This window comes from Lipotes vexillifer, unplaced genomic scaffold (assembly GCF_000442215.2).
Source record: "Lipotes vexillifer unplaced genomic scaffold, Lipotes_vexillifer_v1.1 scaffold211, whole genome shotgun sequence".
NCBI classification, from domain to species: domain Eukaryota; kingdom Metazoa; phylum Chordata; class Mammalia; order Artiodactyla; family Lipotidae; genus Lipotes; species Lipotes vexillifer.
Genome location: NW_006774591.1, coordinates 723,493 through 747,625, shown reverse-complemented (window position 1 = coordinate 747,625; position 24,133 = coordinate 723,493). Strand labels below are relative to the sequence as shown.

General features: G+C 44.9%; 1 pseudogene; it reads right to left on the bottom strand.

Annotated features, from left to right (window-relative positions):
• Nucleotides 1-637: 637 nt before the first annotated feature.
• Nucleotides 638-1,981, bottom strand: LOC103082001 (tubulin beta-7 chain pseudogene; annotated as a pseudogene).
• Between the last annotated feature and the right edge of the window lie 22,152 nt (nucleotides 1,982-24,133).

Here is a 24,133-nt window from a genome sequence, read left to right as displayed (position 1 = left end):
AGGATCCCCCCTTGACAGGGTGGTGGCCAGAACCTTGCAAAGGAAATAGCTCAGCACAGTCCTTGGAGGGAGACTGAAAATGGAGATAATACTGTTAACACCTCCCCAGAAGCTGAGAGAGGAGCAGGGAGATATCTGGAAACTAGGACTTCAATAGCCTGGATGCCCCTCTCCAAAACCCCAACCCTTCCCTGTAGGGACTTCTACCTGCTGCTTGGTTTCCTTTCCCCTGGGCTACCACATGGACCTAGGACGGTGGTCATCTACCTGGGTTACCAGTACATGGTTCTAAATGGGATTTGATGGGACCCAGCTTCTTGAAAGGTTATCTCGAAAACAGAGAGGGAAATGTTAACTGGACAGATGGGAGGAGTGGGCACCAGAAGGAAATACAGGGTTACCCAGAATGGCAGAAATCTAGGTTCCCCAGAGTGGAAAGAGAGAGGAGACATTCAACAAACAACAGATATTTATTGAGCACCTATTATGTGCCAGGCACTGTTCTAGAACCACCCCCCCCCCAAAAAAAGAAAAAACAAGACAGAGGCAGAAAACGCAAATTCTGAGGGAGAGGAAAGGGGCGGCTGAGGAAGAAGGCGGAGGGGACTGAGAAGCCTGGGGTGGTGGGGACTCGGCCTTAGGCCTCCTCTTTGGCCTCCTCACCAAAACCCTCCTCCTCTTCTGCAGTGGCATCCTGTTACTGCTGGTAACGCATACAAATGGAATGAGGTCATTCATGTTGCTCTCAGCCTCGGTGAACTCCATCTCATCCATGCCCTCACCTGTGTACCAGTGGAGGAAGGCCTTCCGGTGGAACATGGCAGTGAACTGCTCTGAGATGCACTTGAACGGCTCCTGGATGGCTGTGCTGTTTCTAATGAAGGTGACCGCCATCTTGAGGCCACGGGGTGGGATGTCGCAGACGGCCGTCTTGACATTGTTGGGGATCCATTCCATGAAGAAGCTGCTGTTCTTGTTCTGCACGTTGAGCATCTGCTCATCGACCTCCTTCATGGACATCCGCACACGGAAGGCAGCAGCCACGGTGACGTACCGGCCATGGTGGGGGTCACAGGCAGCCATCATGTTCTTGGCATCGAACACCTGCTGGGTGAGCTCCGGCACAGTGAGGGCCTGATACTGCTGGCTTCCACGGCTGGTTAGAGGGGCAAAGCCAGGCATGAAAAAGTAGAGACGTGGGAAGGGCACCATGTTGACTGCCAGCTTGCGGAGGTCAGCATTGAGCTGGCCAGGGAAGCGGAGGCAGGTGGTGACACCGCTCATGGTGGCCGAGACGAGATGGGTTCAGGTCCCCGTAGGTTGGCGTGGTCAGCTTGAGGGTGCGGAAGTGGATGTTGTAAAGGGCCTCGTTGTCAATGCAGTAGGTCTCATAGTGTTCTCCACCAGCTGATGGACGGAGAGGGTGGCATTCTAGAGCTCTACCACGGTGTCAGACACTTTGGGTGAGGGCACCCCACTGAAGGTGTTCATTCTGTGGTCAGGATACTCTTCACAGATCTTGCTGATGAGCAAGGTGCCCATTCCAGAGCCTGTGCCCCCGCCCAGCGAGTGGGTCAGCTGGAAGCCCTGCAGGTAGTCACAGCTCTCGGCCTCCTTCCGAGCCACGTCCAGGACCGAGTTGACCAGCTCGGCCCCCTCTGTATAAGTGGCCCCTGGCCCGGTTCTTGCCTGTCCCAGACTGATCAAGAACAGAGTTGTCTGGTCTGAAGATCTGACCAAAAGGACCTGTGCGAACAGCGTCCATGGTCCCAGGTTCTAGATCCACCAAGATAGCACGAGGAATAAATCTGCCACCTATGGCTTCACCGTAGTACACGGAGATGCGGTCCAGCTGCAGGTCGCTATCCCCATGATAGGTGCCAGTGGGTTCAATGACATGTTCATCACTGATCACCTCCCAGAACTTGGCACCGATCTGACTGCCACACTGAATGGCCTGGATGTGCACAATTTCCCTCATTTTAAAATGTATTGTAATCTTTTTGCTCACCTCAAAGTATGTACGGGGCAAGAAAATGATATGTAATTAGTTTTTCTCTGCTGCTGGTCGCAGGCTGGAAGGATGGGACGGGGCCTGGAGGCTGGAGCAGCAAGGTCCGAACGCGGAGGCAGGAAGGTTCTGAGAGCTGTGCTAACTTTTAGTATGCATTATCTCTTTGAATCTCTCACATCAAGGCTATCAAGTAGAGACTGTATATTCCCCATGTTATTGATGAGGACATTATTTCTAGCCCTGACAAACTATAATTTAGGTATCATTATCCATATTTTACAGGTAATCAAACTGAGTCTTAGAAATATAAGGTAATTTAGTTGCCCAGGGTCACCCAGCTAACAGTTGGCAGAGTCCAATTTCCAACTCAAAGCTACACTCTCTGATGCACTGCCTCTTTAAGAAAAACAGCCATACATTGCCTGAATGCAAATCTTACACTCCTGAATGCCCATGATCATAAACAAAATTAAAATGCAAATAATTAACTAAGAAAATGATTAATAACAGATGTGGCAAAAGGTAGTTACCCTTAATATATAAAGAGCTAATACAAATTGAAAAGAGAAACACTCTGACCCCAATGGAAAAAGAGATCGAGGTCAGGTACAGCATTTCACAAAAGAGAAAACGTGTGTACAGGTGTGTGTACATGTGTACGCATGTATACAATATACAAATATAAGACTGGAGGGAAAAAGCCAAAGCATTAACAAGTAATTCTTAGTGGTGAAATTATTAAATCATTTATTTATGACTTTATACTTTTTGTGTTTTTCACATTGTCTATAATGAGTATATTTTAGTTTTATGATCGGAGAAAAATGAAAGCTAGTCATGTTGGCGCCGAATAAACTTGGTCTCATTGTAATTGCTAATCTTGTGCTCCACTGTCCTCTGGAAGTTCGCATTTGCATTTGACAAATTTCTCTGGGACAACATTCATTCATCCATTCGTTCTTTCATTCATCCAGCTAGTATATTTATTGAGCACCTACTAGCGTGTAACCAGGCAATAAATAAGTAAAATATGCAGACATGGGCTTTGCATACAAAAAGCTACATAAGAAGACAGACCTTAAGCAAATTACGTGATTAATTAATCACTAATGGTGCCTAAGATCTCCTAAACTATTACAGATGGTTACCTACACTCTACTTATTCCTTTCATCTCTGTTTAGGCTAGGTCAAATGATCCCAATCGACTGAAAAAATCTATCTACCGGGTTTTTATGAATAGTAAGAGGGTGATGTCTTATGGAACAAATGAGCAAGGCATTTAATACAGATACTGTCTCCAATTAAATTTTTAATTGTTTGAGATAATTGTAGATTCACATGCAGTTGTAATAAATAATACAGAAAGATACCATATATTTTGCCCAGTGCCCCCGACGGTAATGTTTTGCAGAACTATAGTACAATATCACAACCAGAATACTGATATTGATATAGTCTACCTATCTTATTCAGATTTCCCCAATTTTACTTGTACTCGTTTGTGTGTACACGCATGTGTGTGTGTGTATATGAGTATTCAGTTCTATGTAATTTTATCAATTTGTAGGTTCTTGTGACAATCACTACAGTCAAGACACAGACTAGTTCCATCACCGCAAGGATCTCTTGTGTTGGTCATTTACAACCATACCCACCTTCCTCCTCCACCCACCCCACCCCATCCCTAACCCCTGGCAGCCACTAATCTGTTCTCCAGGATATACAAATGGGCAAAAGATATGAAGAGACATTTCAGGGAAGAGGATATCAAGATGACAAACAAGCACATAAAAATATGTTTGACATCATTAACCATCAGGGAAATACAAATTAAAACCACACTGAGATGTCACTAAACACCTATCAGGATAGCTAAAATTTTAAAAAGTGACACCACCAAATGGTGACAAGGATGTGGAGAAATTGGATCACTCATCCATCGATGATATGAATGTAATATGATACAGCCACGCTGGAATAAAATATTGGCAGTTTCTTATAAAACTAAACATGCATGAAACATATAAAACACATGAAACATAAAGTTATAAACCAATGTTACCTCAATTTAAATTTTTTTTCAAAAATATTAAAATTAAACTCTACAAATCTAATCACTCAAAACAACAACAACAACAACAACTAACCATGCAGTTACTATACAGCCCAGCAATTGCATCCGTGGATATTTACCCCCAAATAAGTGAAAATTTAAGTTCGCACAAAAACATGTACACAAATGTTCATAGCAGCTTTATTTGTAAAATCCCAAACTGAAAACCCAAATACCCTCCACCAAATGAATAGACAAACAAACTGTGGTACATCCATACCATGGAATTCAGCAATACATACATATAACGTCTTGGATGAATCTCCAGGGCGTTATGCTTAGTCAAAAGCCAGTCCCAAAAGGTTATATGTTGTATTATTATTCCACATATATAACATTTTTGAAATGCAATACATTGTAATTACTTGTTTTTTTGTTTGATTCTCCTTCTCAAGCTCTTTGACAAAGCCATCTTTAAAAATCAATAGTTCAAATGATTTTGGCAGTTTCCATTACAACAAGTGTATCATGTTTGGTTATCAAATCCATCTCGCTGTGATCTACACCCAATATAATTATATCATAGATTTTCAAGGGGCAGAGAGAATTCTAACTGCCGACCATAACTATCTCCAACATACGGATGAAAAAACTGAGGTTCAGAGAGGGTAAATGTTTTGCCCAAGATTGCACAGCAAGCTCCTAGTATCAGGACCACAGAGATATCCTCAGTCTCGGCAAGAACTCTCCGCTGCTTCACTCCAACACTTCTACTTGGGTGCAGCGCCACTGTTTTCATGGTTTTCCTTCTACTGCCCAAGGCACTTCCTTACCTTGGAAGAAGCCTCTGCTGCTGTCAATCAGGACCCTTGCTGGAGATGCCAAGTGAAAAAATGTACATTCAATACAGCCTTGCTCAGTTTGTGCTTTGGTTGGCAATGATGATGATGATGGTGGCAACAATGGCAACCGCTAACATTTATTGGGGGCTTACTGTGTGCCAGGCACTGTTCTACTGGGTTGGCCAAAAAGTTCGTTCGGCTTTAAAGTAAAAATATGACACATTTTTCATTTTCACCAGGAAATTTATTGAACAACCTATTCACCCTTTTGTTTCACTACCTTCTGCCATTTTCCAGGCAACTTCATAATTCCATCTTCCCAAAACTTTTTATCTTTTTGAGCAAAGAACTGTTCCAGTTGCCTTTTACAGTCTTCCATGGAATTGAATTTTTTTTCATTGAGAATTTTGTAAAGACCGAAATAAACGGAAATCCGAAGGTGCAATGTCTGGTGAATACGGCGGATGAATCAGAACTTCCCAGCCAGGCTGTAACCGTTTTTGTCTGGTCATCAAAGAAACATGCGGTCTTGGCGTTATCCTGATGGAAGATTATGCGTTTTCTGTTGAATAATTCCAGACGCTTTTCATCGAGTGCTGCTTTCAGTTGGTCTAATTGGGAGCAGTACTTGTTGGAATTAATCGTTTGGTTTTCCGGAAGGAGCTCATAATAGAGGACTCCCTTCCAATCCCACCGTATACACAACATCACCTTCTTCGGATGAAGACCAGCCTTTGGTGTGGTTGGTGGTGGTTCATTTCACTTGCCCCACATCTCTTCCATTCCACATTATTGTACTGTATCTACATATCATCGCCTGTCACAATTTGTTTTAAAAACTGGAACGTTTTTGTTACGTTTAAGTAAAGAATCGCATGTGGAAATACAGTCAAGAAGGTTTTTTTCGCTTAACTTATGTGGAACCCAAACATCAAAGCGATTCACATAACCAAGCTGGTGTAAATGATTTTCAACGCTTGATCTGGATATTTTGAGTATGTCGGCCATCTCCCGCGTGGTATAACACTGACTGTTCTCAATTAATGTCTCGATTTGATCGCTATCAACTTCAACTGGTCTACCTGACCGTGGAACATTGTCCAGAGAGAAATCTCCAGCGCGAAACTTCACAAACCACTTTTGACACATTTGATCAGTCAAAGTACCTTCTCCATACACTACACAAACCTTTTTTTTTGCGTTTCAGTTGCGTTTTTACCTTTCTTGAAATAATAAAGCATAATATGCCAAAAATGTTGCTTTTTTTCTTCCATCTTCAATATTAAAATGGCTGCGCAAAAATTCACCAATTTTGATAAGCTTTTTTTTTTTGACGCACGCCGATATGACAGCTGTCACAATACAACCACCAAAATTGTTTCGAATGAAGTTAAAGACAACTAAGGGCTACTAGAGTCATCTTATGGAAAAAAATGAACGAACTTTTTGGCTAACCCAATAAATGCTTTACTTGTATCAACTCATTTAATCCTCATGACAACTCTACAAAGTGGGTGCATAGGGCTCGACTAACAGTACACCTTCAACCATTTTCTTTTTCTGTGCACCATGTGGCACCAGTGTCCTCTGCTGTGGAGGGAAAGCCTCTCTTGGGGATGAGTCCAGAAATCATGGTGATTTAACCTGGTATTTGCTCCCCCGTCCTCTGACATTACCCCACAAGACCCCTGTGTTTTCAGAAGCAGAAGTCCAACTGTGACAATCATAGCCATACTCTTGGATTGCTGATCCCCTAGAAACCTGTACAAGGTAAATCCATGAGGTGATTCCAGCTACTGCTGTTCCTTCTTCGTGGGAGAACTGTCTGGGTGTAAGGCAGGAGCCCAACACAGTGGTTGAGAATCTCAGCTCCACCACTTCTTAGTACAGGCCCTGAGGCAAGGTACTTATTCCGAGCCTCACAGTTTCTCCATCTGTATAACAGAGATAATAACATTCACCTTGGAGGACTGCCGAAGGGATTAGCAATAACGTATATCAAGAGCCTGACACATCGAAGTCTGTCAAGCGTGGCTAGTGTTGGTATGACACGTGTGCAGCCACTCATTTGTCAATACTATCTGTTCCCCCTCTTCCTCAGTTTAAGACTTCCTACTTGAGAACGTTCTTCTTTAAGATCACCAAACCTGGAACTCCAGATCGTTGTTAAAGACCTATATGACCATCCAGTGATGGTACTTGAAACACATAAAGTTTACTGGGAGAGGGAATGAATGTTGGGTATTTTTTTTTTTGCTTTAGCTGAATCATCTCCTTTTTGTGTTCTCTCTGGTCTGCTTTAGGCTGCTACTGTCATTCCTGGCTTTCAGCTGTTCTAGAAGATGCTACGATTCCTACAATTCCCTGTTCTTGATCTTAAATTCTACCTTCTTCCACAACATCCATCTGAAGGCTTTGCTATTGCTGTTTCTAAGCTAGTTTATCTCTCAGCACCTTGGTCCATTTTCTCTTCACACTGCTTCCTCAAATCCCCTTTCTTCATTGAAGCTGATTCACCCACGCTGCCAATTCATTCAGCATTTATTGATCACCTACTTGTAGCCAGATACTATTCCTAGCAGTAAGGATACAGGGATGAACCCAATGGACAAAAGCCCTGCCCTTATGGGGCTTGTGTTCTAGTCAGAATATCTACCTAATTTCTATTATTAATTTGGCCAAAATTTAAAGCAATTTTTACATTATGTATTATTTTGGAAATTTTTAACATTTGAGGGAAATGTTCTAATTTATAGGGCAATGCCAAAGCTATATCGGAGTCTTCAGTTTCCACCGTCCTGCTGCGTGCCTTTAACTTGTGCCATAACACCTGGAGCCAGGACCTTAAGAGACAAAAAGGGAGGAGCCATTCCTCACTTGCCCCTCCTGTCCCTACCTGGCCCACTTCTTGATCTGTTCTCTGACTCATACATATCATCAGTTAGGTTCCAGGCTCACCCCTTGCTCCTGTTTGTTAAGCTTTGTGATTTTAGCCCTTGTAGTCCTCCCTCCACAGGCTGACTTGTCCCAGTCTGAAAACTGTATGACCCAGCAGCTCTTCAGTTTGGTGCGTAGAGAGCTCATTCTTGTCCCTGCTTCCTGGCTCTCAACCCATGACCTTAAATCCTCGGTACTACTCTCGTGGCAAACAGACCCCTGGCTCCTTCTTAGGGATCATCTTTTTGATAAAGATCAGTCCTCTGTGTAGACTCCTCCCAGCTACTAAACCTCCCTCTTGACTCAGGGATGTCCACCATGGAAACCTCTCAGGGCCACATTGGACTACTGCCCCAGATTCAATGCCAGCAAGGCCTATATGAGTAACAACTATGGTGTCATCAACTTCTTCCTCCCTACATCCTCCTCCAGCTAGTGAAACGACATTCTTTTTCTCCCTCTTTTTGTTTCCTCAACCCCTCTTTCTTTCCACTTGAAATTAATCTTCCTAAATGTATAGCCCACATTTACTTTCTTGCCATATGCACTTCCTATATTAAACAGCATTCTCCAGAGAAACAGAACCAATATAGATAGATAGATAGATAGATAGATAGATAGATAGATGATAGATGACAGATGATAGATGATGGGAATTAGCTCACGTGACTATGGATGCAGGTAAGTTCTACAATCTGCCATCTGGAATATAGAGAACCAGGAGAGTGGGTGGTATAATTCAATCAGAGTCCAAAGGTCTGAGAATCTGGGAGGAGGGGAGGGAAGGCACTGGTGTAAGCCCCAGAGTTTGAAAGCCCAAGAACCAGGAGCTCCAGTGACTGACGGCAGGAGAGTATGGACGTCCCAGCTCAAGAACGGACAGCAAATTAGCCCTTGCTCCACCTTTTTGTTCTATTTGGGTCCTCAGTGGGTCGCATGATTCCCACCCACATTGGTGAGGGTGGATCTCTTTACTTAGTCTACTGAGTCCAATGTAAATCTCTCCCATAAACACCCTCACAGACACACCCAGAAATAAGGTTTTACCAGCTTTATAGGTATCCCTTAGCCCAGTCAAGTTGACACATAAAATTAACTATCATGCTTCCCAATCACCGGTTCAAAGTTAACTCAGATCCTACAGGTCAGTCCTCCTCTGAAAATGGTCTCACCCAGACCTCTAAACACCTCCTTGCTGCCAAATCATTTACATGTTTGGCAGTCTGGAAACACTCCTCACTTCATTCCCATGACACCACACTCCTCTTTTCTTTCTTCCTCTCTCTCTGACAAATCTTTCTAATTCTTCTCTGTAGGCTTACCTTCCTCTACCTTGCCCTTCAATTCTGGAGTTCTTGTTCCTGTCCTCAGTCCATTTCTCTTCCATTCTACTCATCCGCCCTGGGTGGTCACATACATTTCCATGGCTTCAGTTACATCTATATATCAGTGATTCCCAATCTCCATATGTAGCCCAGATATCATACCTGAGCTTTAGACATGCAGCTTTGTATTAGTCAGGATGGAATAGGTTACAAATTTGTATTAAACAACTCAAAAACCTCAGTGGTTTAACACAAGTTGATTTCTTACACATGCTGTATGGGAAATATAGATCCAGTAACATTCCAAAGCACTGTCCTCCAGCATTCAGGCTGATGGAAATGCCATTATCCTGTACCTACACATGATGGGATACTCAGCCAGCTTGGTCAATGCAACAGGGGAAGACAGACTAGAGAATTATATCGCTAAATAAATACTCTGGCCCAGAAGCAACTCACATTATTACCACTCACAGCCCATTGGTTAGAAGTAGCCACAAGATCCAATCTAACTTCAGGTGGAATCCTCCCGGGTGCTGATAAGAATAGGAGAACCAGATATGGGTGAGCACTACAAGCCTTTATCAAAATATCCAACAGAGGGCTTCCCTGCTGGCGCGGTGGTTGAGAGTCCACCTGCCGATGCAGGGGACGCGGGTTCGCGCCCCGGTCCGGGAAGATCCCACATGCCGCGGAGTGGCTGGGCCCGTGAGCCATGGCCGCTGAGCCTGCGCGTCCGGAGCCTGTGCTCTGCAACGGGAGAGGCCACGACAGTGAAAGGCCCGCGTACTGCCAAAAAAATATATATATATATATCCAACAGAGTACTAGATATCTCTATGTTACTGTTACATAGGCACATAAAACTGAATATGTCCAAAACAGAACTCTTGCCTATAGCACTGCCCTAGATTCATAATTATTCTCTCTGCCTCCAGTCTTGCCCTTTTCCTATGAAATCAATATACTCTCCACCTTACATTCATAAAGATCTTTCTTTTTTTTTTTTTTTCTTTTTTAATAAATTTATTTATTTATTTTTGGCTGTGTTGGGTCTTCGTTTCTGTGCGAGGGCTTTCTCCAGTTGCGGCGAGTGAAGGTCACTCTTCATCACGGTGCGCGGGCCGCTCACTGTCACGGCCTCTCCCGTTGTGGAGCACAGGCTCCAGACACGCAGGCTCAGTAGTTGTGGCTCACGGGCTTAGCTGCTCCGCGGCATGTGGGATCTTCCCAGACCAGGGCTCAAACCCATGTCCCCTGCATTGGCAGGCAGATTCTTAACCACTGCACCACCAGGGAAGCCCCATAAAGATCTTTCTTAAACACAAATGTGATTGTGTCATTCTCATGGTTAAAACACTATTCAGTGGCTCCGTGTTGCTCAAGATGTGGCATCAAGGCCACGATCTGGCCTTTACCACCTCTCCAGTCTCGCCTCTGTCCCCTTTCCTCTTGGGCGCCATCCCAAGCTCCCCGCAATTCCTTGAGCACACCATATTGTCCCATATGCCCCACACCTTTGCACATGCTGGTATGCCCTTCCTTGCCAGTCCTTGGACCATCCTTTCTACCAGCCTGACTCCTCCTTACTTTTTAAAACTCAGCTCAGCCATCCCCTCCTTGATGAAGTTTTTCCCTGAAATCCTGTGCTTACTCCATTTATGCAAGAAATAGGTCCAGAGTCCAGGAAGTTAGATCAGTGAACTAAGCAAAATATCTGCACAATAATAAACAAAAACTATTCACTGATGATTTAGCTCTGTATCTACAGCTGCACTATCTGATATGGTGGCCAGTAGCTACATGTGGCTATTTAAATTTATATTTATATTTTAAATTCACATTAAAATAAGACATTTAGTTCCTTAGGCATGCTAGCCATATTTCAAGTGCTTAATACCATATGTGGCCAATCACTACTACACTGGACTGTGCGAATATAGAACATTTCCATCGATGCAGAAAGTTCCATTGGACAGTGCTGCTCTAGACCATGCTGGGCACTTTACATGTATTATCTCATTCAATTCTCAAGGCAGCCACATGAAGAAGGTGCCCTTTGTTTCAAATGGCAGAATGAGAGTTCAGCTCAGGTCCATCCAATGCCAGAGTCCATGCTTTTTTCCACCACTCCACAGCACTCCTCAGTAAAGGTTCAGGAAGCCAGGCCAGAGGCAGGGCATAAACAGTCCAAAGGCAGGCAAAGTAGAAGAACCAAAATGTCACTAACTCCTCTATGGAAGGTCTTTTCAGACAAGGACACCACGTGCATGTCTTTCTGCAGCTGTAACTCCAGACTTCAGAGTATAGATTTGCCCGAGCTCACAAGCTAAGAAAACCAGGCACACTGAGCTGCAGTATGGGAGTTACTGACATTGTTACTGTTCGTGTGTTTCAATTAAATATATTTTTGGGGACTTCCCTGATGGTCCAGTAGTAAAGAATCCGCCTTCCAATGCACGGGACGCGGGTTCAATCCCTGGTTGGGGAACTAAGATCCCACATGCCACGGAGCAACTAAGCCCGCACGCCACAACTACTGAGCCCACATGCCTCAACGAGAGAGCCTGCGTGCTGCAAACTACAGAGCTCACGCACCCTGGAGCCCATGCGCCACAACTAGAGAGAAGCCCGTGAGCCACAACAAAGAGCCGTGCCACAACAAAAGATCCCGCGTGCCTCAACGAAGACCCTGCATGCCACAAATAAGACCTGATGCAGTGCTTGCTTTGGCAGCACATATACTAAAATTGGAACAATACAGAGAAGATTAGCATGGCCCCGGCACAAAGATGACACGCAAATTCGTGAAGCATTCCATATTTTTTGTGACCACCTAGAGGGGTGGGATAAGGAGGGAGGGAGGGAGACGCAAGAGGGAGGGGATATGGGGATATATGTATATGTATAGATGATTCACTTTTATAAAGCAGAAACTAACACGCCATTGTAAAGGAATTATACTCCAATAAAGATGTTAAAAAAAAAAAAAAAAAAAGGATTTCCGTGGTGGCGCAGTGGTTAAGAATACACCTGCCAATGCACGGGACACGGGTTGGAGCCCTGGTCCAGGAAGATCCCACATGCTGTGGAGCAACTAAGCCAGTGCGCCACCACTACTGAGCCTGTCCTCTAGAGCCCACGAGCCACAACTACTGAGCCTGCGTGCTGCAGCTACTGAAGTCCACGTGCCTAGAGCCCGTGCTCTGCAACAAGAGAGGTCACCGCAATAAGAAGCCTGCGCACTGCAACGAAGAGTAGCCCCCGCTCACCACAACTAGAGAAAGCCCGTGCACAGCAACGAAGACCCAGCACAGCCAAAAATAAATAAATAAATTTACTTTAAAAAACAAAGACCTGATGCAGCCAAAAAAAATAAAGAAATTAAATATATTTTTGAAGTGAAAGCATTTTTAAAAAATGTATTTTCCTTGTCAAGGCCAAGACAGTCTAAGTTCAGACCCCTGCCCTGCAACACACTTGCTATGGGACTTTGGGCAAGTTAATTAATCCCTGCAAAATCTGTAAAATAATAATAATAATATTGTGTCCCTCAGAGGGTTACTGTGAGGATTAAGTGAGATGAGTGCAAAGTGCCCACCACTCATATATAATAGCTATTATTGCTCCAAAGCAACGTATTCCCACTTTGGCACATGATTCCCATGGAATCAATTTCTAGAAATAATACCTGGATTTGAACTAACTGTTGAAAAATTCACATCATTAGAAGCCAGGACTTGGAGGTTAAGATCTCTTCCTGTCTACACACTACCTCCTTATTATCAAGAGCACTTTTATACATTCCTCTGCTGATGGACATCTAGGTTGTTTCCACATCTTGGCTACTGTGAACAGTCAGTGCTACAATGAACACGGGAGTGCTAATATTGCCTCGAGATTTTCAGTTCTTTTGGATAAATGCCTAGAAGTGGGAAAGCTAGATCATATGGTAGTTCTGTTTTTAATTTTTTGAGAAACCTCCACACTGTTTTCCATAGCAGCTGCACCATTTTGCATTCCCTCCCAACAGTGCAAGTATTCCAGTTTCTCCACATCCGTACCAAAACTTATTAGCTTTGATTTTTTCTGACAATGGAACATTATTCATCCTTGAAAAAGAAGGAAATTTTGCAATATGCAACAACATGGATGAACCTTGAGGACATCATGCTAAGTGAAATAAGCCAGTCACAGAAAGACAAATATGGTATGATTTTCCTTATATGAGGTATCAAAATAGTCAAATTCATAGAATCAAAGCATAGAATAGTAGGGCTTCCCTGGTGGCGCAGTGGTTAAGAATCCTCCTGCCAGTGCAGGGGACACAGGTTCGAGCACTGGTCCAGGAAGATCCGACATGCTGCCAAGCAACTAAGCCCGTGCGCCACAACTACTGAGGCTGCGCTCTAGAGCCTGCGAACCACAACTACTGAGCCCGCGTGCCACAACTACCGAAGCCCACACACCTAGAGCCCATGCTCCACAACAAGAGAAGCCACTGCAATGAGAAGCCTGTGCACTGCAACGAAGAGTAGCCCCCGCTCGACGCAACTAGAGAAAGCCCATGTGCAGCAATGAAGACCCAAAGCAACCAAAAATAAATTAAAAAAAAAAAAAAAGCATAGAATGGTAGTTGCCAAGAAAGGGGGAAGTCACTAATCAGTGGGCATAAAGTCTCAATCAAGGAAAATAAATTAGTTATAAATAAAATTTTAAACATGATTTAATTTAATTTTGAAGTATAATAAATCACTTTTATTGAAGGCACCTCACCCCCTCCTAGGTATTCTCTCAAATGGTCAGTTGATAATGTATCTGCTGTCTGAGATAATGGGCTATTGAGATAGACATGGATAAGTCACAGTAGTCCCCAAACAAATTTTGCCAAGAAAATAACATCTAGGGACTTCCCTGGTGGCATAGTGTATAAGACTCTCCGCACTCCCAATGCAGGGGCCCCATGTTCGATCCCTGGTCAGGGAACTAGATCCCACATGCTGCAACTAAGAGGTCACATGCCGCAACTGAGATTTCTCATGCCACAACTACGGAGCCCGCCTGCCACAACTTAAGGAGCCCACATGCTTCAAATAAGCAGCTGGCGAGCCGCAACTAAGGAGGCTGCCTGCCGCAACTAAGACCCAGTGCAACCGAATAAATAAATAAATAAATATTTTTAGAAAGAAAGAAAATGACATCTAGTGAGTCCAAAGACCTGGGATCCACCACGTAAAACAGACTTTCACTGCTCCCTCTCACCTTCCCCAGGGTTACTCTACACTCAGTCATCCTGACCCACCTTTCAGTGTTCTCTCTTTGCCACTGGGTCTTCTCACATACACACACACAAACACATACATACAGAGAGGGGACCAGCATATAATAGTCATTCAGAAAATACCTCCTCAGTGAATAAATGAAGGAAGTAGAGTTGTTCTCATTATATTGGGATAGAGGGTGTCCCCAGAGTCTCCTCTGTGATGGTTCTGAGAAGTCTCCCAAGAGCACAACTGGATAACCACCAGATTAGAAGTTCCCTATGATCCTTCCCTTATCTACCAGACTGTGATCCTGCAATGGATTTTTTAAAGGGAAGAGGAAAAAGCAAAGTACTAATACTGGATATCAGCAGAGAAATCAGTGTATTTTGTCTTAGAGTCATTTTCATCCATTTACATTTCCCCAGGAGAGAAAGAGAATATGACTGGCCATGACAGGGATGTGAGGGATGCATGTTGACTCCAGGACCCATCCTCTTTTCAGTTTGATCATTCACATTCCATTAGTGGCTTTCACTGTGTGAAGTGAGAGGATATTCCAATGCTATGGCCCCTGCTTGGTCCCCCAACTTATATCTGCCCATGGCCATGCCTCTGCCCATGCCCTGTTACTCGCCATCACATATCTAATCAGTGCCTATTTGAAGATCAAGGGAAAAAACTTATGGATGTGCAAAAGATTTTCAAGGGATCAGACTTGAGAGCATGAAATCCTTACCAGTTTAACCCCAGCCAAGAGATAATTCTCTCTCTGGACATTCAAAGAAGAATGAAATTGTGCTCAAAAGACACCCAGAGCCAACCAGATTGGTTACTAAGTGGATGCAGCCTGGCAAGAGGTTTGCATGGTGGAAAAAAATGTGTTTTCATTTGTGTTTCAGTCTCCAGGACTGCTTTAGTAGCTGAAGATCAGAAACTGAAAGTGGACAGGCAGGCATTATCTGCAGTTGAACTTTTTACAACTGTGAATGCTGGAAAGGGCAAAATCACATAGTGCAAGCCGGGGTCTTAAAGATAATGCCTTTACATCCAGACATCTCTCCCCTGAGAATTCCTTAGGACCAGTGCTGAAAAATGCTCATGCTTTTTACAGTAATCTTCCTGGCTGCCCTCAAGAGCATTTTATAAAGTGTTTTATATGTACTAGAAGTCAGAAGAGTTACAAGTGGGATTCTGAGTGCAATGGTTAGATACAGTGTTTTGTTTTGTTTTGTTTTGTTTTGTTTTTTGCAGTACGCGGGCCTCTCACTGTTGCGGCCTCTCCCGTTGCGGAGCACAGGCTCCGGACGCGCAGGCCCAGCGGCCACGGCTCACGGGCCCAGCCGCTCCGCGGCATGTGGGATCCTCCCAGACCGGGCCACGAACCTGCGTCCCCTGCATCGGCAGGCGGACTCTCAACCACTGCGCCACCAGGGAAGCCCAGATACATTAAAAGCAATGATCCCTCCATTAAAAGGCCTCACTCATGAGTATGACCTGCCTACCCTGCCATCTAGGCTAGGTTCCAAAAGCAGGAGTGTTCTCAGCAATATATGGTTTTACTCTTTCAGGCACCTGGTATATTCCAGCTAAGAGAAAATATCATCTCTTGCTCTGATCCTCTTTTGAGATAGATGTTAATGTAATACTGGGTTTCCCTCATTGCATAACATTTATCCATCAGCTACTATTTTTCCTTTTCTCCACTTGTACCCAAACTTTTCCACCTTTGGAAGAGACATTAGGTTTGGCCACTGTGCTGGCAACAACAGTAGTCTAGCAAGTAGTAGCAATAACAAGCAATAGTAGGCAGCAATAGTAGTCTAGAAAGTTCCTCCCTGCCCAGTCCACTCCTGTTCACATAAAGTAATGTTACATAGGTTACACAGGTGCAACTAGCGGGCTGTTTTTACCACCAGGCAATATAGCTGAATTCACTGTTAGCCCCAATTTGGCATTTGGGGTGAAGGCACATCCTGCGCCATCAGGCGCTTAGGAATTGTGACATAAAGGTTAAAAACACATATATTGCTGAGACCACTCCTGCTTTTGGAACCTGACCAGAGCAAATAGAAACCTGCAAACCTGAGTGGCCTCGCCCTGGGAGACATTTTCATAAGATGTGATGATGGATTGGATAGTCATTAATGACTGAATGAGAGTCTAGTAATGTGTCAGTATCTTTTGACTTCTATGATTGTCTTGCGGTAAGGGATCCTAAATTTCTTGCTGAGGAATCATCCCTGCTTCCAGACCTTGTAGTTGCAGCCCTGGTTCTATGACCACTGCACCAAGCAGGGAAAAAAGAAAAAGTTGGGGTGATACAGGGAAGAAAGTACACCAGGACCTTCCTCACCCCCTCTTCCCCAGACCCACCAGAAAAACAGAATCTATCCAGCGGGGACAGTCCTGTAGCCCCACTCATATTCACGTTGAGTGTGAGCACATACTCATGAGAGCGTACAACCCAGCCCTTCGTGCCTTTATTTCTCCCCCACTTCAGACAACCAATATTTCAACTACCCGTTCCAATTCTCACCAAACTATTACTCTGAGGAGATCTCTCTGCCCATTGCTGGAAATTATCAGCTGTAATAATACAGCCGACATTATTTCTGTATTCAGACCAGATCGGCTGGTCTGCAGAAATGACACTCAACTCTCCCAAATTGGTGCGATATCTTCTGTTCTGGTTCTTTTATGGCACTCACAGCATCTGCATCTACCACCAGGCAAGCAAAGCCCAGTCTAGGGTCAGTGTCTATTCCTGTCAGGACCACTTGCAGCCCCCAGGGCTACCAGCATCAGTCTGACCTGCCAGCTATGCTCGGGGCCTTCCCCCCGCCAGGGAATCTGCCATAGAGTCATCTACGTTCTCTGTCTCTTTTGCTGGCAGATAGAACAGCTCTTATTGGCATTTTGTGCCTGAAAGGGTGCAAGAGGAATATGTCTAGATTCAGTCCATCTCTGCATTGCTGCAGACCCCCGATGGCCACTCATTTCATGGACCCAAGCAGCTACCTTAAGTGAGCACACAGGGATATCTGCCTGTCAATTCCAATCACCTTCCTAACCTGGAAGGGGGTTCTTCTGATGGGCATCAACATGCCCTACTTTGATGCAACCCTCAAATTTCCATAGGGCTGTGCCCCACACGGGCATCCCTTTAATAGGCCAGGTTTCCACTGCCCTCCTGCTTGACCACGTGGACAGACCACTGGCCACTGCCCATGAATCAGTATAGAGCCAAACATAAAAGTGGGCTTTTACCACTGTTCAATTCTTCCATCACTGCTGGGGAAACAGCAGGCAATTCAGCCCACTGAGCTGATCGATTTCTTTTTACCTTCTTCTACTGGAGTGGAGGCCTCCCAAACAGGGAGGTCCATTCACCTTGGAACTGCAGACTACAAACCAAGCAACTCTTTTGTCAAGAGCTGTTCGTTCATAGGGCATTATCCAAGTGACGACAGAATTCGGCAGCTCCTTCTGCAGTTCCAGAGTCAGTCCTGGGGGAAAAGAGGCTCCGTGCTAGAGCCAAGTATCTCCTCCTTGCATTCCCCAGGCAGCATGATCCTGTATAAACAATCTCCATTTTATTATGGAACTCTTCTGGGCACTGCCATCCCCATTAGAGAGTTTCTCTAACATCACCCAAGACATTGTATTTCCGGTTTTAAGATCATTTTAGGTCCTTCCGTCATGGGGGTACCTTTAATTAATAACGTCCAACAGCGAGGTAGCAAATGCCACTCCAATGGAAATTCTCTAGTCCAAAGTCCCAGTAGCTGTCACTCGGAGGCACTCACAGGTTTTTGCCATAAGCTCCAGTCCATACTCCACACAGGGCTAGCGCACGGAGAATTTGTTCCCACCAGCACGCCAGCTTCCATGCTACACTGTGTGGGTTCTGGCAATCTTACTGGCTCCCATTTAGCATATGTCCAATTAATATTGCTTGGAAGGGTGGACGCACATGCCTTCTGCTTTGCAATATTAGGTAAGGGAAGTGTTCCCCAGTCAGATACAATGTCCATATCCCCATAATACAATCAGGTAAAAGGGACACAACCACTTCACATAAAGGCCGTTCAAACGTTCCAATTCTCCTACAAACGCTTACTTTCATTCCATCAACCATTACGTTCCTAACTGTAGCCTCTGTTAGGACTTTCTCAACAGGTTTGGGTTTTACAATACCGGGTAGGGGAAGTGTTCCCCAGCCAGACGTGATACCTCCTCCTATAAAATATTCAGGTAAAGTTGACACAACTTCTGTACCTAATACCTGCTTAAACATTCCAACTTTCATAATCCTATTTACTCTTACACTTTTACATTCTCTCAATCAAATGGTAGCCTGAGTCAGGGCTTCATCAATGGGTTTCGGTACTACAGTTGTTGGAAGCTTCCCTTCTCCACCCCGACCATTATTTGACCTGCCCTTGTGCAAAAGGCTTTGGGTCCCCAGGGAGGGTGTTACAGCAAAGTCTCCGTGCCTGATGCACACAGAAGCCAATACTGTGCCACGGGCTTTTGAGAAAAGAAAAAGCTTGATTGCAAGGTCCACTGGTAAGGAGACACAAGGCAGGGCTCAAAGCTGTCTCCCTGATCTGGAGTTCGGTTAGGTGAGGATGGGTTGGTATGCAGAAGCGCTGGCGGGGCAAGTTTTGATTGGAGGGCTTTGGAACTTGGCCATTAATGGTAAGGTATGGTTAAAGGGGGCTTCAGCACCAGATCGTCCTGGACAAGGGACCCTTTGCTCCTGAAAGGGTTTGAAAGGGTCCCGATGTTCAGGTTCTGGTCATGTCCTGGTCCTTTGGTTCGTGGGTTGGGGGCTAGGGGGGTCCTTTGGTTCCGGGTGTGACTTGAGGTCAAATTTTCTCCTCTGCGCATGCTCTGGCTGCATGGCTCTCGGTTCCGTTCTGGTCTCTGAAAAACAACTCAGTATCTCGCTAGAAACAGGATAGGGCCAATTTGGGCTAGCTCTGCGGCTATAAGGGGTCGATCGATCGAGACAAAGGCCCCAGGCCCTTTTGTCGTTCTTCAGCCAAACCGCTGCCCCAAGCAACTGCTGGTCAGGTTTCTTCGTGTAATTTTTGCCTTCCAGCTTTTAAAATGTCTCCAAACATGGATAAATAGAGCGAGCTTGTTGGGGCCCTTTAATGTTAGGGGACCAGCAGGGTTTCCCTTTGCCCAACGTTCATTTTAACCCCATCAATGTTCATTGTTTTCATCCCATTTCCTAATAACCATCTAAAAATTTCCATCCTGCTGGGACAAGTCCTGTGATTCCCCCCTTTCTGATTCCTCTTTGTTCCACCCCTTTCAGTATTTGCTTTTTTCACCTTATTTCTAAACAATCTTTTAAAAGCTTCCACCTGGTTGGGAAGAGTCCCTTGACTGTCCCCAGGCCTCTTCCCATTCTCTTGTTAATTCAACTAATGTTTTTATTAGCATCTGTAAGACCCATAAGGGGAAGCTGAGATGGCAAATTTGATAAATCCTCCAGAACTGTTTTTCCATTTTGCAGCAATAAGGTTGTATGGGGTGCCCACGTGAAGGGGGCCCCGAGAGACACAACATTTACCATGACCTGGGTAAAGGGCATATTCAGTGGGTGAATATCCTGGTCATCAAAAAACCAGTCCTACGTGGCTTGTATACGAAGCATATCAGCTGCTTCATTTGGGGAATTCCACTTGGCATTCGTAGAGGGTGACAGTCCCCCTTCTCAGGGTGAACAGACCTTAGAGTGGCTTTTATCCAGTCCACCAGGCTGGCAGTTCCCCTGGGAATAACCCACTTTGTGTCTGGATCATGTATGGTGTCAAAACCCAAAGTCTGCATACTAAATCAAACAAAGCTGAAAGATGAGTTTCTTGCAAGGCTTTTGACCTGCAAGCCAGAAAACTCAAGGCTACAAGAGCAATGAGTTCTCTGAGTTGCTCACAGACTAAGGGATTTTTATGGGGTAAATGCTGAAGTTATTTGGCTTTTTCAGCTGATTGGTTGCCTAGTGATCATCTTCCCTATTTGGATCAGGATAGCTGAGTCAGAGAATCAAGGAAGTCCAGAGATGACAGGAACAGAAGAACTGGCTTTGGGGGATAGGCTGGTGTCCTGTGCTCTTCTGAGAAGAGCTGTCAATTCCTGCAAGGTTAGGTTAAGTTTCCTTTATGTGCCTGCATTGACTGTCTCCATTTTGTCCTTGACATAAGTGACTCCATTTTAGTTTGGTTCTACGGCAGCCACCTGTGACTGTTCCATAGTGACCTGTGACCTCCTGTGTCAACCCAAGTTTGCTCTTCCACTCTGTAGCATTCAAAACCAAAGCCACAGCTCCTAAATTACTTACTCTCATGATCCATTTTAGTAAAGTTTCCTCAGGAAGCTGATGATACCAAATCTGCAAAATGAAACAACTCCTTCACACTGTCCCCCCCCATTTCAATAGTTTCTTGGTTTTGCTCTCCCCCACATGACAGCTTTCTTTGTGACCAGAGGTTGTACAGTTACTTTCTGTTGCCCCTACATAATTTTTCCCTTTCTAGGTGGCTCTGAGGCTAGTGGCCCAAGCTCAGACTGACCCAAATCTGAGCTTGGTTTAGCATCAAGGCTGGACCCAGCATTTTCTTTTACTTTTAGTTTAGCTATTATAGATAACAATAGCCAAGAGACTGAATATTTTGCCGTTGTCTTCTTAGTATGTATTTCCTTATGCATCCAGTGAACTAACTTCCCAGGAGTTGGATCCACCTCTATATTCTATTGGTAACTTTCACCCTTAGTACTTGATTGCAGCACAGCTGCTGCTGCATACCACGCGTGACCATGTAGCCACCAAGGAATCAAAGGTTCCTCATCCCCCACCCTTTCATCCTTTTTCTTCCCAAACCACGTGTTTACATGAGCCAGGACCTTGTTACAGCAAACCTCAGTTCTGATACCAACTGGAAGTGTCCAGATGCCAATTACAAATTGTGGGGAGGAGATGTTTTCCCACTGCAACCAGGCAATCCTCCAGACACCAACTGAGTGTCCTACAATGCAACTCAATTCTGATACTAGCTACCCAGGGACAGGATCAGGTTCCGCAGGTTAAGGGCTCAGTCCTATCAAGGATGCCTTCTCACCACTTCAGATGCCAGTTTCAAGCCCAAGTTATCACCTGTACTTCTGACCGATCAGCTACAGACTGGAGGTTCCAATGACCCACCTCCTCAGGTTCAATTAATTTGCTACAGCAGCTCACAGAACTCAGAGAAAACATTTTACTTACTAGATCCGCAGCTGATCATAAAATGATATAACTCAGGAACAGCCAGATGAAAGGGATGCATAGGGCAAGGCATGGGACATGGGAGCAGAGTTCCCATGCCTTCTCCACGTGCACCACTCTCCCAGCTCCTCGGCGTGTTCACCGACCCAGAAGCTCTCTGAACCTTGTCCTTTCAGGTTTTTATGGAGGCTTCATTACATAGGCATGACGGACTAAATTACTGGCCATTGGCAGCTGAACGCAATCTACAGCCCATCTCCCCTTCTTAGAGGTGGGGGAGGAGGGACTGAAAGTTCCAACCTTCTAATCACTAGTTGATTCTCCTGGCAACCAACCTCCTACCCTTAGGTTACCTAAGGGCTTTCCAAAAGTCGCCTCATTAACATAACAGAAGATACCTTTATGGCTCTTATCACAGGAAATTCCAAGGGTTTTAGGAGCTGAGAGCCAGGAACCATGGAAAAAGAAGACTAAATATATATGCGAAATATATTTTGGTCATCTAAATGACCAAATATATATTTCTTATAAATCACACTATCACATCAACCAAATAAGAGATCATTTCCAGTACCCAGAAGCCCCTATGTATCCCCTCCAGATCACCACTGCGCCTTGAAGGATGTCACTATCCCAAATTGTACAGTAACTAGTTCCTTGCTTTTCTATATGGTTTAATCACATATGTAGGCAGTTCCAAACCTTTCAGTATAGTTTTCCATAGTTCTGAATTTTCTATAAATGCCTCCTGTTTCATTACCAGGGCGATGAGAATGTATTGATTAGAAAATGTCAAATTATTTTCCAAATTAGTCATATCAGTTTTTTGTTGTTTTTTTCTTTCATAATTGAGATTTTATTGGTTGTTTTGAGGATCAGTACACAGGCATTTCAAGTTGTACATAATTCTTAACATATGTACCAAAAATCTAAAAAATCATGTAGTTGTGATTCTTTTCTCAACAGTTATCCTAGTGACTTTCCAGCTTAAAACGTGGAGGCAAATTTTCCTTAACGAGATATCAAGTACCAATATCTTCCAATATTGATATGCCGTGACATCGTAAGTCCCACTAATTCACAATTTAATATCATACACACTACATACTCAAATTGTCAATCATTCACAGCACATTAACAAAGTTACTAGAAGAACTGGACTACCACGACCAAAGATGTTACAGAGTGCACAAAATTCTGCCCGGGAGAGCCAAGATCAAGGAGCGAGTGGTTTGCCTTAGGAAACAATTCTACCAAAAACATGGGAAGAGAAGTAATTTAAAGTGTTCAAAACATTTAAATGCACAACTGACTCCAAACTGCCATTTCGTATGCTTTGTATTATAGGATAAAAAAACCTACCGCCCATCTACGGAATGTTAAGCTGACACCCAAGACAACCAAAGCCTCCTGTATTCAGTATCCCACTGTTTTCTGGTTGTACCAAAAAATAAACACCCAGCAAATGATTTCACCTCTTAAAAAAGAAGCATTTACACTTAAAAAATGGGATGAGATGGGATTCCCTCCTTTTTTTTTTTTTTTTTTTTTTTGTGATACGCAGGCCTCTCACTGCAATGGCCTCTCCCGTTGCGGAGCACAGGCTCCGGACGCGCAGGCCCGGCGGCCACGGCTCACGGGCCCAGCCGCTCCGCGGCACGTGGGATCCTCCCGGACCGGGGCACGAACCCGTGTTCCCTGCATCGGCAGGCGGACTCTCAACCAACTGCGCCACCAGGGAAGCCCTCGCCCCGTTTTTAGTTCCTCCATTTTCTGCAGATAGCTTTCCTTCAGTCCCCTGGTTAGCCACTTCGGCCTGTTTTCCCTTTGCTCCCCTTTTCCCTTTTGTTTGCACTCTTTTGTCTGAAGACTTACCTTTTCCTGCCGCCTTTTTTGGCTTCGTTTCCACTTTTGCGGGAGCCGGTTTCGCTGACAACCCCGCCAGTCTCTTCTCGGGCTCCTCCTTCGCCGCCCCCTCGGCGGAACTGACCTTCCCCTTGGGCAGCTTGGCTGCCGGGGCGGGCTCGTGCCCGGGGCCTGTGGGTCCCGGCGGCGCGCCGAGGGCTTCGCAAAGCTGGCTGCCTGGCCGCTGCCGCTCCTCCCGCGGCCCGAGCTGCTCAGTCATGTTAGTTTTTATTCTCACTAAAAGTGATATCTCATCCTGTTTGGTTTCAAGTCAGGATTTCTTACAGCTTACCGCATGTGCCTGGCCTCTTAGGTATTTTCTTGTATTCCTAGTTTGCTAGGAATTTTTTTTTTTTTTTTGCGTTACGCGGGCCTCTCACTGTTGTGGCCTCTCCCGTTGCGGAGCACAGGCTCCGGACGCGCAGGCTCCGGACGCGCAGGCTCACGGGCCCAGCCGCTCCGCGGCATGTGGGATCCTCCCGGACCGGGGCACGAACCCGTGTCCCCCGCATC